This window comes from Sus scrofa, chromosome 6 (genome assembly GCF_000003025.6).
Source record: "Sus scrofa isolate TJ Tabasco breed Duroc chromosome 6, Sscrofa11.1, whole genome shotgun sequence".
Lineage (NCBI taxonomy): Eukaryota > Metazoa > Chordata > Mammalia > Artiodactyla > Suidae > Sus > Sus scrofa.
The window spans coordinates 10,726,263-10,744,084 of NC_010448.4; positions in this window are offsets into that span (position 1 = coordinate 10,726,263).

A 17,822-nucleotide genomic window follows, 5' to 3' on the forward strand; every position below is an offset into this window, starting at 1 on the left:
CCCCCTGGAGATACTAGCTTGGAAAGAGAAATGCAGGGGCAGGATGGATCTTCTTCTTTTTTTTCTTTTTACGGCGTATGGAGCTTCCCAGGCTAGGGGTTGAATCGGAGCTACAGCTGCCGGCCCTACACCACAGCCACAGCAACGTGGAATCCCAGAGCGTCTGCGACCTACACCACAGCTCACTGCATCCCGGATCCTTAACCCACTAAGCGAGGCCAGGGGTGGAACCGCAACCTCAGGGTTCCTAGTGGGATTCGTTTCCGCTGCGCCCAAATGGGAACTGGAATGGATCTTCTTAACCTGAATGCCATGAGGTGGTCCTCGCTGACAATTTTAGTGTGGGGGGGAGCGCAGGTGTGGACGCACATGCCCTGGATTCTCCTTTGCTCGGAATGCCTCTACCTGCGACTCCCTGTCTCTGGGTCTCTTTCTCCCCCTGTGTTTGGATGCCTCTTTGCTGTCTCCACCTCTGTCTCTCCCTCTCTGAATCTGTGTGCTCTCCGTCCTTATCTCGTCAGCTCTTTTCGTCTGTGTCTTTTTCTCTAGGCATTTGTCTCTCTCAATCGTTCTTTAGCTTTCTCTCCTTAGGTATCTCCCTTTTTCTCCCTCTCCCATCTGTGTCGCTCCCACTTTGCTCTCTCTTGGTCTGTAGCTTCTCACCCTTTCCCTCTGTCAGCCAGAGGGGCCCAGCAGGGCAAACCCCCGAGGATTGGTGTAGTTGGACCCCCCCCCCTCCAGCTACATCCACTGCAGGATTCCCATTTAAATTTAGGAATTTTGGTTTGTTTATTTGTTGTCTTTTTTAGGGCCGAATTCCGGGCATATGGAGGTTCCCAGGCTGGCGTTAGAATCGGAGCTGTAGCTGCTCGCCTAAGCCACAGCCACAGCAACGTGAGATCCAAGCTGCTTCTGCTACCTACACCACAGCTCATGGCAAGGGGCAGGATCCTTAATCCACTGAGCAAAGCCAGGGATAGAACCTTCGTTCTCATGGATGCCAGTCAGATTCGTTTCTGCTGAGCCATGGCGGGAACACTTGAATCTGTTTTTTGTTTGTTTTGGCCACACCCACCTTGGGGGCCAAGGATCAAACCCATGCCAGAGTAGTGACAACACTGGGTCCTTAACCTGCTGAGCCACCGGGGAACTCCTGTAGACGTTTTGATGATTTGCCCATTCTGACTGGTGTGAGGTGTTACCTCCCTGCAATGTTGATCTGCCTTTCTCTAATTATTAGTGATGTTGTGCATCTTTTCATGTCCCTTTTGACCGTCTATTGTGTTGTTATGCTTTGTGCTCTGAGCCCCTGAGACAGTCTAGTGAGGGTGCTGGGATGGTGAGGTTTTAGACAAAAATCATTTTATGAGACAATAAACATGTATATTTCTCCTCTCCCTGCACTAGGTAATTACCCACTATAGGTGAAAACAAGGCAGTTGACTCTTGAACAACTCAGGATTAGTGGCTCCACGGCTTCCCCTGCCATTGAAAATCACATAACTTTTGTCTCCACAAAAACTTAATGCCTGGAGTTCCCGTCATGGCGCAGCGGAAATGAATCCAACTAGGAACCATATGGTTGAAGGTTCCATCCCTGGGCTCGCTTGGTGGGTTAAGGATCTGGCGTTGCCATGAGCTGAGGTAGAGGTCCCAGATGCAGCTTGGATCCCACATTGCTGTGGCTGTGGTGTAGGCCAGCGGCTACAGCTCCGATTCAACTCCTAGCCTGGGAACCTCCATATGCCATGGATGCAGCCCTAAAAAAAGCAAAACAAAAAAAGCACAAAAAACCACCTTAATTTCTAATAGCCTACTGTTGTCTAGAATCCTTATTTTTAACATAAACATGTGACTAATAAGTATCTTGCATGTTATATGTATTATATATTGTATTTTTATAAGCTAGAGAAAAGAAAATGTTACTAGGAAACTCAAAAAAGGAAAAGGAAATACATTTACATACTGGTACTGCATTTACTGATACGGTTAGTTTACATCATCTGTTTACAGGGTGAATCATCTGTCAGTGCCTGTATCAAATTGGCTTCTTTAAAATTTTTATTTTTTATTGAAAGTGTAGTTGATTTATATATACATTTATGATGTTTATACTTAGGATTTATAATTTATAGTTGAAATTTCCCGAACCTGCCCCTCCTCAGGAAATCAGTGCCTCCAGGGCCCAAGGTGTCTCAAGGAGGGGACTCTGGGGAGGGAACCCAGGCCCCATAGCCTGGCCCCCCCTTAATGCTCCCCCCCCCCCGCCCCGTCCTTTCTGTCTTCACCCTCCAGTCCAACGTGCTGCCCCGCCCTCCACTTGACTCCCACAGGTAAGCTCCCCCCCAACAAAAATGTTACTTGAGCATTTAATTTACAAAGGAAGTCCCATCCCCAAAGAGGGATTGGACACTCTGGCATATGTAAGAAACTGTGTTTCAAGGTGAGGTCCTCTAGTTGGCATTCTTGTGTTGGTTAAGACCAAAGAATTTTACACTTCTCCAGAGTCCCATAACTAGGCTGGACGGGGATGTTTTCTGTGCCACCTTGGTGTTTACCACAGAACATGTTGCACGCGTATCTATTAGAAAGTCAACCAACTTGCTCCCCACTGTCACAGTTGCCCCGGGGCTCCTGTGGGGAAACTGGAACTGGACGCCTCAAGTCCAAGGGAGCCCACAGGCCTCTTCATTTCCCATCGGAGTGTTCTTGTTCCTCTCTTTCTTTTATACGGAGAATCTCCCAGCTTGTTTATTGTTTTCCTTCCTGTGTTTTAGCCTAGGGCAGTCTTTTTTCCAGTCCCCTGCCTTCTTACATAAGCACATTGCTCCCTCCCCAGTGGTGGCTCACGTCTCTTCCGTCTCTTCCGGTTACTTGCCTTCCGGGAGTCGGGAGTCCAGTGCTGCTGCCGGAAAAGGCGCATTCTGTTTCGCATCTTCGTTCTCCTGTCATGCATGGTTCCCGGTTGTTGAACACTTTCAAAGCAACATCTACTGCAGTTCTCTGGTTGCTCAGTGGGTTGAGGATCAGGTGTTGTCCCTGCTGTGGCATGGGTTTGATTCCTGGCCTGAGAACTTCCACATGCTGTGGATGCCATCAAAATAAAATAAAATAAAATAAAAACAACAGCTACAAATAGAGAAGGGATGATTCTCAATGCACCATCTAACTTTTATAATTTTCTTCTTATATCAGGGACACTTTGCCAAAGGAAAGTCATATTTACCATCTTATATTCCCAGGGGCCTGAGGCTCTGCATCCCTGAAGGGCCTATGAGCTTGATACATTCTTTCTAGAGCCTCTTTTGGATCCTCACTGGGTGTTTTTGTTCTATCTCTTGAATTTTGTTTAAATTCTTTTGCCTAGGTACCCCCTTTTGAAGACAGACTCAGGCACACTTTCTGTAAGGCTCAAGATGTGGCATGCCTCCATTATTAGGATCCCCGTTAGACACTGCAGTAGAAACTGCCAGATTCGCTTCTGGAGATCCACTGGATCCACTAGGTGGAGCCAGTGTGCTTCCTCTCTGGTCTTGGCAGTGACCATCCACCTTTCATCCCCAGTAAGCAGTGTATTCATAGGAATGTGAGCATCTGCTCAAACGGAATGGTTGTTGGCAAAGATAGAAGTAAAAAGTTTAGTCATTCAGAGGGGGTCTTCTCAGGAAGCAAGGTTATGGTATTTCCAGTTAAGCAAGTCGGAAGTTGAGACTGGATTGTGCATCCACAGAAACTCAGCTGGTTAGCCGTTTGCATTAAGGCCTCCTATGGGACATCAGCACAAGGAAAATGTGCAACTCCGAAGTTGCTCTTGGTCCAAATTGAGTGCCCCGTCAGGTCATAGATGGTGATGCCAAACCAGGTCTCTGTGCCCTGGGTGTTAACATAGAAACTTCTGCTTAAGGCCCATATGTAGGGGAAACAGCAGGTGGCGGCATGAAGGTGGTCAGAACAGCTGGTAAAGCCTGCTCTGCTGGTGGGAGAGGCTGATATGCTGGGGGGAGATGTTTCAATCTTGAAATAACATGTTTCCACTATTCTTTTCTCCCTCTCCCTCCTGTAGAACAGGTTTTCCCCGGGTTTCCTTTTAGACTGCTGCCCCATAAGGCAGCTCCCCTCTGACTCCTGTTACTCCTGGAATTTCATATTTTTCCCTGCTCTTTCACAGAACAATTCTCTTTTTTTTTTTTTCTTTTTAGAGTTGCACCTCTGTATGTAAGCCCCAGGCTAGGGGTCGAACTGGAACTTCAGCTGCTGACCTACGCCCATGGGATCTGAGCCATATCTGCGACCTATACCACAGCACACGGCAACGCCGGACCCTTAACCCATTGAGTGAGGCCAGGGATCGAACCCAACATCTTCATGGATACTAGTCGGGTTCATAACCCACTGAGCCACAAAGGAACTCCTCACAAAACAATTCTAATTGCAAGGTTGTGGAATAGTTGAGTGCACAATTCAGAAAGGATCATCTGTCTTCTGCTCCTAACATATATTATGGCCACACACTATTACAATAGAATATCGTCTGTTTCTTTTTTTTTTTTTTGTCTTTTGTTGTTGTTGCTGCTATTTCTTGGGCCGCTCCCAGGGCATATGGAGGTTCCCAGGCCAGGGGTTGAATCGGAGCTGTAGCCACCGGCCTACGCCAGAGCCACAGCAACGCGGGATCCGAACCGCGTCTGCAACCTACACCACAGCTCACGGCAACGCCGGATCGTTAACCCACTGAGCAAGGGCAGGGATCGAACCCGCAACCTCATGGTTCCTAGTCGGATTCGTTAACCACTGCGCCACGAAGGGAACTCCCTCATCTGTTTCTTAGTCATAGGCTTGGTACCCGGTTCAAACGTGTTCTACTTGCTGACAGGCTGATAAATTGGGAGTTGAGGTGTTGGGGTAAGGAATAATGACTTTATTCAGAAAGTGGGAGTTGAAGATGATGGGCCAGTGTCCTAGAGAACCATCTTACTGGGGTTTGGAGAATAGTTTCTTTCTCTCTCTTTCTTTCTTCCTTCCTTTCTTTGCCTCCCTCCCCCCTCTTCCTTCCCTCCTTCTTTCTTTCTTTGCCACATCTGCAGCATATGGAAGTTCCTAGGCTAGGGGTAGAATCCCAGCTACATCTGCCTGCCTACACCACAGCCACAGCAGTGCCAGATCCTTACCTCTGAGCCACGAAGGGAACTCCATTAGTTTCTTTTAGAGAACAAAGAAAAAGGGAGTTGAGGAAGTAAAATAAAAAATACCATGAGTTTTGCGAAGTTGTCTTCATTTCGGCCAGACTCCCAAACACAGGTGGGCTGGCTCAGAATGTTTCCTGTGAGCTGAAAAAAGGTATTTTAGTTTGACATTCAGGCATGGGGTGGGCAGGTTCCTGCAGATGGGCCAGCGTATATATTTTAGGCTACAGGCAACATCCCTTTAGTGATTAACTTGTCATAAAAAGTTAAAGCGAAAGATGACATGTAATAAATATGAAGTCAGATTAGGTTTCTCCCTATTTAAGGACCTGATGTTAAAACCAGATCGCATGATGAAAGGCCTGCAAACCTGAGGTAAGGCCAAGCAGGTGACTGACGTAAAAAAAGGCCTGGGGTGGCACGACGTTGTGAATCAACTATACTTCAATGAAGCTTTAAAAAAAGGAAAAAAAAAGAAAAGAAAAACGTGGGGGCACTAACTTAAAGCAAGGTCGGACCTAAAGCAGGATGAGGTAAAGAAGGATCACGTGGGAGTTCCCGTTGTGGCGCAGTGGTTAACGAATCCGACTAGGAACCATGAGGTTGCGGGTTCGATCCCTGCCCTTGCTCAGTGGGTTAGCGATCCGGCGTTGCCATGAGCTGTGGTGTGGGTTGCAGACGCGGCCCGGATCCCGCGTTGCTGTGGCTCTGGTGTAGGCCGGTGGCTACAGCTCCGATTCAACCCCTAGCCTGGGAACCTCCATATGCTGCGGGAGCGGCCCAAGAGATGGCAACAATAACAACAACAACAAAAAAGACAGAAAAAAAAAAAAAAAAAAAGAAGGATCACGTGACAAAAAGTCTGGGGACGGTAACATAAAACCGAATCACGTGTCATAGAGCCTGGGGAGCCGACAGAAAGCAGGGCCAGGTGACATTCAATTTGTGAACCGGATGTAAACGAAGCCCGGAAAAGTGCCGTAAAGCAGGGTCAGGTGACGTAAAGACTGGGAAACTGCTGTGAGCCAGACTGGGAAAGGGCCACAAAGCAGGGTTCTTGCGAGGTAAAGCGGGGGGCTGGGCTGCGGGTGAGGGTCCTGCTTTTGGCTGGGCACGTGAAGTAAAGTTGGGGTGAGGCTGGGCCTGTGGCGCAAAGCTGAGGACCAGAGGTAAAGCTGGGCAGGTGAGGTAAAGCTGGGGCACTTGACCTAGAGGGGGGTGGGGTGGGCGGAGAGGAAGGTCCTGCCTGGAGGCGTCCGAGGTGGGAAGAGCATGTCCTGGATTTGATCTTAGTTTGAGTTTGGCTGCATTCTCTTTGATGCCTTGTGGAAACTTGTTGCAGGCGTCTAGGATCTGTGTGTCTTTCCCATTTTCTGGACACGGTGTGGGTGGGGGTGTCAGCGGGGTCCCTGACTCGCTCTTTCATGCGTTCATCATCAGGAAGGTATAGTCTTCAGTGCTTCCTCCTACTTGTAAACCCACCCCCCTTTCCATACACACACCTTATCCCCTTCTCCTGTGGTTGAGGGAGCCAGGTGGGACTCAGGCCTCCAAGACTCGCCCCCTCACCCCCACCCCCCGCATCACACAGAAACTTTTCTGTCCCATTTCATGCCTTCTCTGTCACAGACGATCAGAAGCTTCGTGAGGACATTTGCTGTCTTCTCATTAGCTACATCACTGATTCTGCGTGAGACCAGCCTTGAGGCAGGAATCCCCAGCAAAGTTTTCTTCATGTGGGCTACGTGACACATGCCAGGCTCCTTGTCCTGCCTGAATCCCTCTAACTGGTTCCCCTATGTGGGTCTGGTCACACATTGTCTCTCACATAAGGTCTTCTGCTGTGCTCTACAGTGGGAGGTCCTTGAGGATTCTTTACCTGCCTCAGTGGGCCCTGAGCTTCTGGAACGGAGCCCTGTGACCCACACTGTGTTCTTTTACAGGCTGTCTGGACTCATTGTTCTGGTTCTAATGTTGTACCGTGTGTTCCCTCAAAGTTATCTGTATTTCAAGTTACCTGAATCTCAATACTTGCCATATGGATTCCTGGCAGGTGCTGCTTTTATAGCAAAACTGAGCTTCATGGTTGATGACAGGTGGCATGAACTTGCACCAGGAGCAGCCCCCAAAGCTGACCCTGCAGCTCCAGGACTATGGCTTATTTCCTCTCCATGTTGCCTACGGGCTCCTCCGTGTGCCTTGCTCTCTGCTTCTCTTCTCCCTCCCTGCCTTCCCTCACAGACTCTGCACGCCCCTCCCAAGTGCCCATCACTGTTCCCAATTCCTTTACCATGTTCCCCGTACCCCCCTTTCTGATTCCATTGCTGTTGTCTGCACGATCTGTTTTTTTTCCCTGTTCCCTGCCACCTCCCTTTCAACACGTTTCCATCTCTTGGCTCCATGGATTGACTAAGATTCTGTTTCCTCTTCTCAAATAGTCTCTTCTCTATCTTTTAATTTTTTGGCTGCACCCATGGCATATGGAAGGTTTGGGGCCAGGGACTGAATAGAGTCGCAGCTGGTATATATTACTGCAGCTGCAGCAATATGGAATCCTTTAACCCACTGCACCGGGCCGAAGATGAAACCTGCATCTCTGCAGCGGCCTGAGCTGCTGCAGTTGGATTCTTAATTCACTGTGCCATGGTGGGAACTCCTTGCTTCTCTTCTCTGATTGGGGTAAACTGCCCTAATGGAGAGCAGTTGGGGACTGACTTAGCTGTACTTTGAACTCTACTTTGTAGGTAGATTTCAAAACAAACACAAGTTGCTGCTTTTCTGAATTCCTGCCCCACGAGGAAGCCCCATTTGCCCAAAAACATTGAGTTCAATCACTTGTCCAGGACTGGCTCCTACTGCCCTCTCTACCTGGTCTGTGTCAGTGAAACTACATAAACGAGAGCCTCTTGCATTTCACCCCACCTCACCCAGCTGGTGCGTTGTCCTAGTCTCCAGGCTCATAAAACTCCCCCAAGCCCATCATCCCCAAATACCTTAAGACTCCCAGGCCCACTAGTCATTGCAAACACACCATTCTTGCTAATCCCACCATTCCTCCTCCAGCTGTCGGAGCTCACTAAGCACCTGAATTCTTATCAGCCTTTGGGCATTTGCTTTGTTTTGTGTCATTTCACAGAGTAGTGCATTTAGGATGTTCACTCATCAATACAATAGAATAAAAGAATAACCAAGTTAATCTCCTCTCTGCCTCTTTGTTCCATTTGCTCTACCTCTTGAATTCTTCTTCACCTGCAAGTCACACTTCGGCTCTTTTTCCCCCCTCATTCTCAAGTACGTTCCGTGTCTTTACCCCTCTGAGAGTATAAAACCTCAAGCTAGACTAGGTGCCAGATCCAGCCTGCTCTGGGGAAAGGAAATTTGGATCTTGTGAATCTCTCAAGATTGTGGAACCCATGAGCCGTCTGGGATCGGGAGATGGGGAGAAGCTCTGGCCTGTTTGGAGGGTTAACTGTTACGTTTGACACCTAAATCCCACGAGGTCTTAGCCACATAAGGGAGATGGTCTTGAAATGTGGGTGCAGTTTAAAGAATAGAGTCTTGCCTCATGGATGCCATTGGAAGCTTGACACTTTTTCTCTGGTGAGCCTATAAGCCTGCCTCCTGGTCCAAAGCAGGGACAGGGCTGTGGCTCATGGGGTAATCGTCAGGTCTGTGGAGCAGGGCAGGGAGAGAGCTTCCTGTGTTGCCTCGGACCTGGTTTTCCTCTGAATCCCAATGGCCCAGTATCCCTCTTCTTGGTCTCCTGTTCTCAGAGGGCCTTTGGGGGACTATATAGCTTGAGGCCGGAAGCACTCACTTTGGGAGTTCAGGAGTCATCATGGTAAATTAGATGAGCTAGTCAAGGCCCAACCTGCCAAACCCTATCTCCAAAATACCCTGGGGACTTTGAGGGTTCCAGAAGTGTGCCTGATGCAGTGGATTTAATTCCGAAGTGAGTGATCTCCTGCTGTGTACAGAGAAGGGCTTGGGGAATGTTATGGCCTGGGGTCACAGAGGAGAGCCCTGGAGGAGAACAGGGGCACCAGTGCCTGACCTGACTGCCCTCTGGCCAAGTGACTGCTTGGCCTTGGGCCTTCCCAGGACTGGGAAGAAGCTGATGTTCCGATTATAGACCAATGTGTATCCAGAGTCTGAAGGCATGGCGGCTTCTTCCTGACCCGTAATTGCCCTCTCATGAAGTCCTTGATTCAATCTGCACATTTCCTTCCTTGACTTGTGCTCTCTTATGACTCCTGCACACACGGTCTCCAGGGGTCAAGGAGACCTGAGGCCTTTTAGAAAGTCAACAAGCTGTAGTGCAGACCAGAGGAGCTAGTTGAGGCCTCGAAGACTTAGATAAGTGGAAGCCTGTTTCTCTCCTCATCCTATAATGAGGCATGGATTGGCTTTGGTAATACCTTGGGCGTGGCCAACCCTGTGGTTTGGGGTGGGAGCCCTGAGCATTGATCATTGACCTGTGCATGATCTTCCAATGAGGGTCTGAAAGGTCCTGGACGTTCTTAGGATGGAGATGAAGCCATTAATGTTGCATAAAATTGGCCTCATCTAGGACCTGGGAGCTTCCTAACTGGCATTAGATATTTGTGGGACCTTCCACAGGACTTAGCCAGAGCCTTCCCAGGACCTGATGCAGGGCTCTACAGGTAGTTGGGATCTCTGCTCCCTCCATGAAATGGGATGATTCTAGTGATTTGCAAAAGGAACTGCACCAGGAGCTCCCCTTGTGGCTCAATGCGTTAAAGACCTGACATCTCTATGAGGGTGCAGGTTCAATCCCTGGCCTGCTCAGTGGCTCAAGGAAATGGCTTTGCCGCATGCTGCGGCGGCTGCAGATACTGCTCAGATCCAGTGTTGCCGTGGCTGTGGCATAGGCCAGCAGCTGCAGCTCTGAATGACTCCCACCCTGAGGACTTTCATATAATGCAGGTGTGGCCATAAGAACAACAAAAAGGAACTCCCCCAGAGATGCTTCCTCCATACCTGGGCCTGATCTAGATGATAAGATTCTGGATTTCTGAGCTCCTTTAATGAGACGAGAGTTTGGGAGACCTTGGGAGGGGATGAGACTATTTTGTCTTTGGAAGAATTGTGAATTTTAGGTGCCAGGGGCCTAACTGCAGTAAACAGCTTCTAAGATATCCTCCATCTTTTCCTGCCTCTTGGTGCGCATGCGTATGTGTATACTCTTCCATGTAAGTGTGCACTGGATTTAATGACGCAGTCCTGAGGCGTAAAATGTCTCAGAGTAATGGGATGCCATTTGCTGTGATTAGGTGCTAAAGACTGCATCTACCTTCTTGGGCAAACGTTTGACCCCCGCTAGCTCTCTTGTTCTAGGGGAAGCCAGCTGCCGCGCTGTGAGGCAGGCGAAGAGGGTCTCCAGGCAAAACACTGAAATCTGCCAAGAGCCAGGTACGTTAGCTGGAGGCATACCGTCTCACAGTTGAGTCTTGCGATGACTGTAGTTCAGGTTTGCACCTTGATCCTAGCCTTTCACCCTGAGCCACAGGCACCAAAGCCAAAAAAAAAAAAAAAAAAATCCCAAAGATCTCTTTGAAACATTGGACTTCATTAAATTTTAAATTACGCTATTTGAAAGACACTGTTAAACGAACAAAAGGCAAGCTGCAGGAGTTCCTGCTATGATGCAGTGAGTTAAGAATCTGACTGTAGTGGAGGCACGGTTCGATCCCCTGCCAGCCCAATGGGTTAAAAGATTGAGTGTTCCAGCAGCTGCTGTGGCTCAGATTCAATCCCTGTGGCCATTTAAAAAAAAAAAAAGAACTTGCTTTTAGGAGTTCCCTGTTAAGGACTAGATGTTGTCTGCTGGTTAAGAACTTTCACTGCTGTGGCTTAGGTTTGAGATTTGGCCTGTGAACTTCTGCATGTCACAGGCATGGCGAAATAAATAAATAAATAAAAATAAAAGGGGGTGTTACAATTAAAAACAAAAAGGGCAAGCCACAGATTACAGGAAGATCACATAGCTATTAAAGAACTATATCTTGAATACATAAAGAACTCTGAAATTTCAACAAGAAAATGGGTAACCAATTCCAAAATTGGCAAAAAGATTGAACATCTACTTTACAAAAGAAATTCTGCATACGGTAAATAAGCATGTAAAAAGGGCTTAACTAATTCGTCCTTGGAGAAATGCAAATTAAAAGCACAAAGAGGGAAGTTTAGGTTGAGGCACTGAGGAAATGAATCTGACTAGTATCCATAAAAATGCAAATTCAGTCCCTGGCCTTGCTCAGTTGTTTAAGTAAGGATCTGGCATTGCCATGAACTGTGGTGTATGTTGCAGATGAGGCTCAGATCTGGCATTGCTGTGACTGTGGTGTAGGCCAGCAGCTACAGCTCTGCTTTGACCCCCTAGCCTGGGAACCTCCATATGCAGAAAGTGCGGCCCTAAAAAGCTAAAAAAAGAAAAAGATACCACTGCATACTTAATAAAATGTCTAACATAAAAAAAGTAATGAAATTTTAAAGATCAAAGAGAATAAAAATATTTAAGTTCCCACTGTGGCTCAGCGGGTTAAGAATCCAACTACAGCAGCTTGGGTTGCTGTGGAGGTGCAGGTTTGATCCCTGAGCAGTGGGTTAAATGATCCAGCTGGGGTTCAGATTCAGTTCCTGGCCCTGGACCTTCTCTATGCCATGGGTACAGCCTCAAAAAAAAAAAAACCAAAAACAAAAATATTATCCAAACCACAAAACAGTTAGTGGGCATTTTAGCAAGAATATGTGCAAGACCTATATCCATGTACCTACAAAATTTTGTTGCAAGAAACCAAGTCGATTTAAATAAATTGGAATGTATGCTATCATTGATTGGCAAATTCCACAAAAGGTTCATATTTTAATATAATAGTAATGAAAACCCTACCATGAATTTTTGAGGAAACTTATGAGGTTATGTTAATATTTACATGATAATGTGAATACTTTGATTAAGACATTTATTTATTTATTTTTAGGAAGAAAGTACTAATTCACATTTAATCATGCATACTAGAAAAATTAATGTATATTAAAGGTGGCATTACAGGTCATTTGTGAATTTATGCATGAATTACTTGAAAAACAGTATTGGGGGATTGATTATTAAGATGAAAAAAGTAAAATTTGAATCCCTTACCTCGAGCCATTCACAAAAATCAATAACAGACATATGAAATTTTAGCTTGACAGACAATAGATTAAAACCTTTAAAGGCATTTTTTTTTTTTTTTTTTGCTAGATCATATAATTTTATATTTAACTTTTTTTTTTAATAATTTTTTTTTTTCCCACTGTACAGCAAGGGGATCAAGTTATCCTTACATGTATACATTACAATTACATTTTTTCCCCCACCCTTCTGTTGCAACATGAGTATCTAGACAAAGTTCTCAATGCTATTCAGCAGGATCTCCTTGTAAATCTATTCTAAGTTGTGTCTGATAAGCCCAAGCTCCCGATCCCTCCCACTCCCTCCCCCTCCCATCAGGCAGCCACAAGTCTCTTCTCCAAGTCCATGATTTTCTTTTCTGAGGAGATGTTCATTTGTGCTGGATATTAGATTCCAGTTATAAGTGATATCATATGGTATTTGTCTTTGTCTTTCTGGCTCATTTCACTCAGTATGAGATTCTCTAGTTCCATCCATGTTGCTGCAAGTGGCATGATGTCATTCTTTTTTATGGCTGAGTAGTATTCCATTGTGTATATATACCACCTCTTCCGAATCCAATCATCTGTCGATGGACATTTGGGTTGTTTCCATGTCCTGGCTATTGTGACTAGTGCTGCAACGAACATGCGGGTGCACGTGTCTCTTTTAAGGAGAGTTTTGTCCGGATAGATGCCCAAGAGTGGGATTGCGGGGTCATATGGAAGTTCTATGTATAGATTTCTAAGGTTATCTCCAAACTGGTCTCCATAGTGGCTGTACCAGTTTACATTCCCACCAACAGTGCAGGAGGGTTCCCTTTTCTCCATAGCCCCTCCAGCACTTGTTATTTGTGGATTTATTAATGATGGCCATTCTGACTGGTGTGAGGTGATATCTCATGGTAGTTTTGATTTGCATTTCTCTTATAATCAGCGATGTTGAGCATTTTTTCATGTGTTTGTTGGCCATCTGTATATCTTCTTTGGAGAAATGTCTATTCAGGTCTTTTGCCCATTTTTCCATTGATTGATTGGTTTTTTTGCTGTTGAGTTGTATAAGTTGCTTATATATTCTAGAGATTAAGCCCTTGTCGGTTGCATCATTTGAAACTATTTTCTCCCATTCTGTAAGTTGTCTTTTTGTTTTCTTTTGGGTTTCCTTTGCTGTGCAAAAGCTTTTCAGTTTGATGAGGTCCCATGGGTTTATTTTTGCTCTAATTTCGATTGCTTTGGGAGACTGCCCTGAGAAAATATTCATGATGTTGATGTCAGAGAGTGTTTTGCCTATGTTTTCTTCTAGGAGTTTGATGGTGTCCTGTCGTATATTTAAGTCTTTCAGCCATTTTGAGTTTATTTTTGTGCATGGTGTGAGGGTGTGTTCTAGTTTCATTGCTTTGCATGCAGCTGTCCAGGTTTCCCAGCAATGCTTGCTGAATAGACTTTGTTTTTCTAAAGGGCATTTTTTTTTTCATTTATTTATTTATTTTAAATTACTCAAATGAATTTATCACATCTGTAGTTGTATAATGATCATAACAATCTGATTTCACAGGATTTCCATCCCTCAGCCCAAGCACATCCCCCCATCCCCCAAACTGTCTCCTCCAGAGACCATAAGTTTTTCAAAGTCTGTGAGTCAGCATCTGTTCTGCAAAGAAGTTCAGTCTGTTCTTTTTTCAGATTCCACATGTTAGTGAAAGCATTTGATGTTGGTGTCTCATTGTATGGCTGACTTCACTTAGCATGATAGTTTCTGGGTCCATCCATGTTGCTAAAAATGCCGGTATTTCATTCTTTTTAATGGCTGAGTAATATTCCATTGTGTATATGTACCACGTCTTCTTGATCCACTCCTCTGTCGATGGACATTTAGCTTGTTTCCATGTTTTGGCTATTGTAAATAGTGCTGCAATGAACATTGGAGTACCTGTGTCTTTGCAAGTCATGGTTTTCTCTGGATAGATGCCCAGGAGTGGGATTGCTGGATCAAATGGTACAAATGGTAGTTCTATGTTTAGTTTTCTGAGGCATCGCCATACTGTTTTCCACAGTGGTTGCATCAATTGACAATCCCACCAACAGTGTACTAGGGTTCCTTTTTCTCCACACCCTCTCCAGCACTTACTGTTTGTAGACTTTTTGATGATGGCCATTCTGGCTGGTGTAAGGTGGTACCTCATCGTGGTTTTGATTTGCATGTCTCTAATAATGAGTGACGCTGAACATCTTTTCATGTGTTTCTCGGCCATCTGTATGTCTTCTTTGGAGAACTGTCTGTTTAGATCTTCTGCCCATTTTTTGATGGGGTTGTTTGTTTTTTTGGTATTGAGCTGCAGAAGGTGTTTATAAATTTTGGAGATTAATCCCTTGTAAGTCGATTCATTTGCAAAGATTTTCTCCCATTCTGTGGGTTGTCTTTTCGTGTTGTTTAGGGTTTCCTTTGCTGTGCAGAAACTTAAGTTTGATTAGATCCCATTTGTTTATTTTTGTTTTTATTGTCAATACTCTGATAGGTGGATCTGAGAAGTTGTTGCTGTTGTTTATGTCAGAGAGTGTTTGGCCTATGTTTTCCTCTAAGAGTTTTATAGTGTCTGGTCTTATATCTATGTCTTTAATCCATTTTGAGTTGATGTTTGTGTATGGTGTTAGGGAGTGTTCTAATTTCATTCTTTTCCATGCGGCTGTCCAGTTTTCCCAGCACCACTTGTTGAAGAGGCTGGCTTTTCTCCATTGTATATTCTTGTCTCCTTTGTCATAGATTAGTTGACAGTAGGTGCGTGGGTTTAATTCTGGGCTTTCTATCATGTTCCACTGATCTATATTTCTGTCTTTGGCCAGTACCATGTGGTTTTGATGATTGTTGCTTTGTAGTATAGTCTGAAGTCTGGGAGTCTGATTCCTCCAGCTCCGTTTTTGTTTTTCAGGATGTCTTTGGCTATTCTGGGTCTTTGTGCTTCCAAACAAACTTTAAAATATTTTGTTTGAGTTCTGTGAAAAATGTCCTTGGTAATTTGATAGGGATTGCATTGAATCTGTAGATTGCTTTAGGTAGTATAGTAATTTTGATAATATTAACTCTTCCAATCCACAAGCATGGTTTATCTTTCCATCTATTTGTGTCATCTTTGATTTCTTTCATCAGTGTCTTATAGTTTTCAGAGTACAGGTCTTTTGTCTCTTTAGGTAGGTTTACTCCTAGGTATTTTATTCTTTTAGATGTGATGGTAAATGGGATTGCTTCCCTAATTTCTCTTTATGATCTTTCATTGTTAATGTATGGAAATGCCGTTGATTTCTGTGTATTAATTTTGTATCTTGTGACTTTGTCAAATTCGTGGATAAGCTCTAATAGTTTTCTGGTAGAGTCTTTACGATTCTCTAGGTATAGTATCATGTCATCTGCAAATAGGGATAGTTTTACTTCTTCCTTTCCAATCTGGATTCCTTTTATCTCTTTTACTTCTCTGATTGCTGTGGCTAGGACTTCCAGAACTATGTTGAAGAGTAGTGGTGAGAGCGGACATCCTTGTCTTGTTCCTGATCTCAGCGGGAATTCTTTCATCTTTTCACCATTGAGAATGATGTTCGCTGTGGGTTGGTCGTACATGGCTTTTATCATGTTGAGGTAGGTTCCCTCTCTGCCCACTTTCTGAAGAGTTTTTATCAGAAATGGGTGTTGGATTTTTCAAAGGCTTTTTCCACATCTATTAAGAGGATCATATGGTTTTTATTCTTCAGTTTGTTAATGTGGTGTATCACACTGATGGATTTGTGGATATTGAAGAACCCTTGCATCCCTGGGATAAATGCCACTTGATCATGATGTACAATCCTTTTAATGTATTGTTGGATGCGGTTTGCTAGTATTTTGTTGAGCATTTTTGCATTGATGTTCATCAGTGAAATTGGCCTGTAGTTTTCTTTTTTTGTGGAATCTTTGTCTGGTTTTGGTATCAGGGTGATGGTGGTCTCATAGAATGAGTTTGGGAGTATCCCTTCCTCTGCAATTGTTTGAAGTAGTTTCAGAAGGATAGGTGTTAGCCCTTCTCTAAATGTTTGGTAGAATTCGCCTGTGAAGCCATCTGGTCCTGGATGATTAACACATTTAGAAAATGATGGGAGACGTACACTAGCAGTTTTAATAATCCCATGATTAGGTTATATTGAAAAAATACATATGATAGTGAGAAAGTTTATACATAGATCAATGAACAGAGTAGAGAGTCCATTCCCCACCCCTGCCTCTATGATGCAACAAAAATGACAAGATAATTCATTGAGGGAAATGATAGTCTTGCTAACAAATAGAGTTGGAACAATAAATATTCACATAAAAAATACTCAACCCTAAATTAACACCGTACAATTAATTAATGTAAAATGTGTCAATCACCTAAGCATAAAAGCTAGAATTGTAAAATTTCTAGATGAAAATATAGAAGAAAACTTTTCTTAGGGTGGAAACTTTTTTTTCATTGAGTGCTTCAATCAGGTAAAAACAAAAGAATTAGATTTCAAAATACTCCACAAAAATGAAAGTAAATAACACACACACACACACACACACACACACAGAGGATACATAGGAATTGACAAATTTTACCAAAATGTGTATATGGTAAATAAGCACATACAAGATAATCAACATCATTAATCATTGGAGAAATGCAATTGAAAATTACAGTGAAATAGCACTGCACATCTATTAAAACGTCTAAAGTTCTCCAACAAAGAATACGTGAACAGAACTCTTAAACTCAGTAAGGACTATAACCTGGTAAAAATGGGCAAAGGATATTAATGGATACTTTTTTTTTTAGGACCGCACGTGCACCATATGGAAGTTCCCAGGCCAGGGGTCGAAATGGAGCTGTAGCTGCCAGCCTACACCATAGCCCCGAAATGCTGGATCCGAGCTGAGTCTTCGACCTACACCACAGCTCATGGCAACTCCAGATCCTTAACCCACTGAATGAGGCCAGGATCTAACCCTCATCCTTGTAGATACTAGTCAGGTTTGTTACTGGCTGAGCCCCAACAGGAACTCCCCTAATGGATACTTTTCAAACTAACTATGTACCTGACTAAGAAGCACTTGAGAAATGCTGACTGTCATGAGCCAAACTGGGAATTCAAATTGAATTCAGATTTCTCTGGTGTTTGTGGCTGGTCTGCCCAGTGTCACTGTAGTCTCCACAGGAGAATAGATTGTCTTTCATTTTCAACCCCCATCAACTCTCCCCAGTTGCCAAGGTCCAGCTATTCATGTTAGGGGAGCCTGGAAGGGGGTCTCTACACACTCTCCTCTGAAGGTTTGGGTATAAGTGTAAGGATAAATTCTTTAGTCCCTTCCTAGCAAGGAGTTCCTGAATCGTAGCTGCTTTCCTTCCCTGGCCAAGCTCCTGTGTTAAATTCCCGGATCCTGGCCATGTTAGCAGGAATAATGCCTTATCATGACAT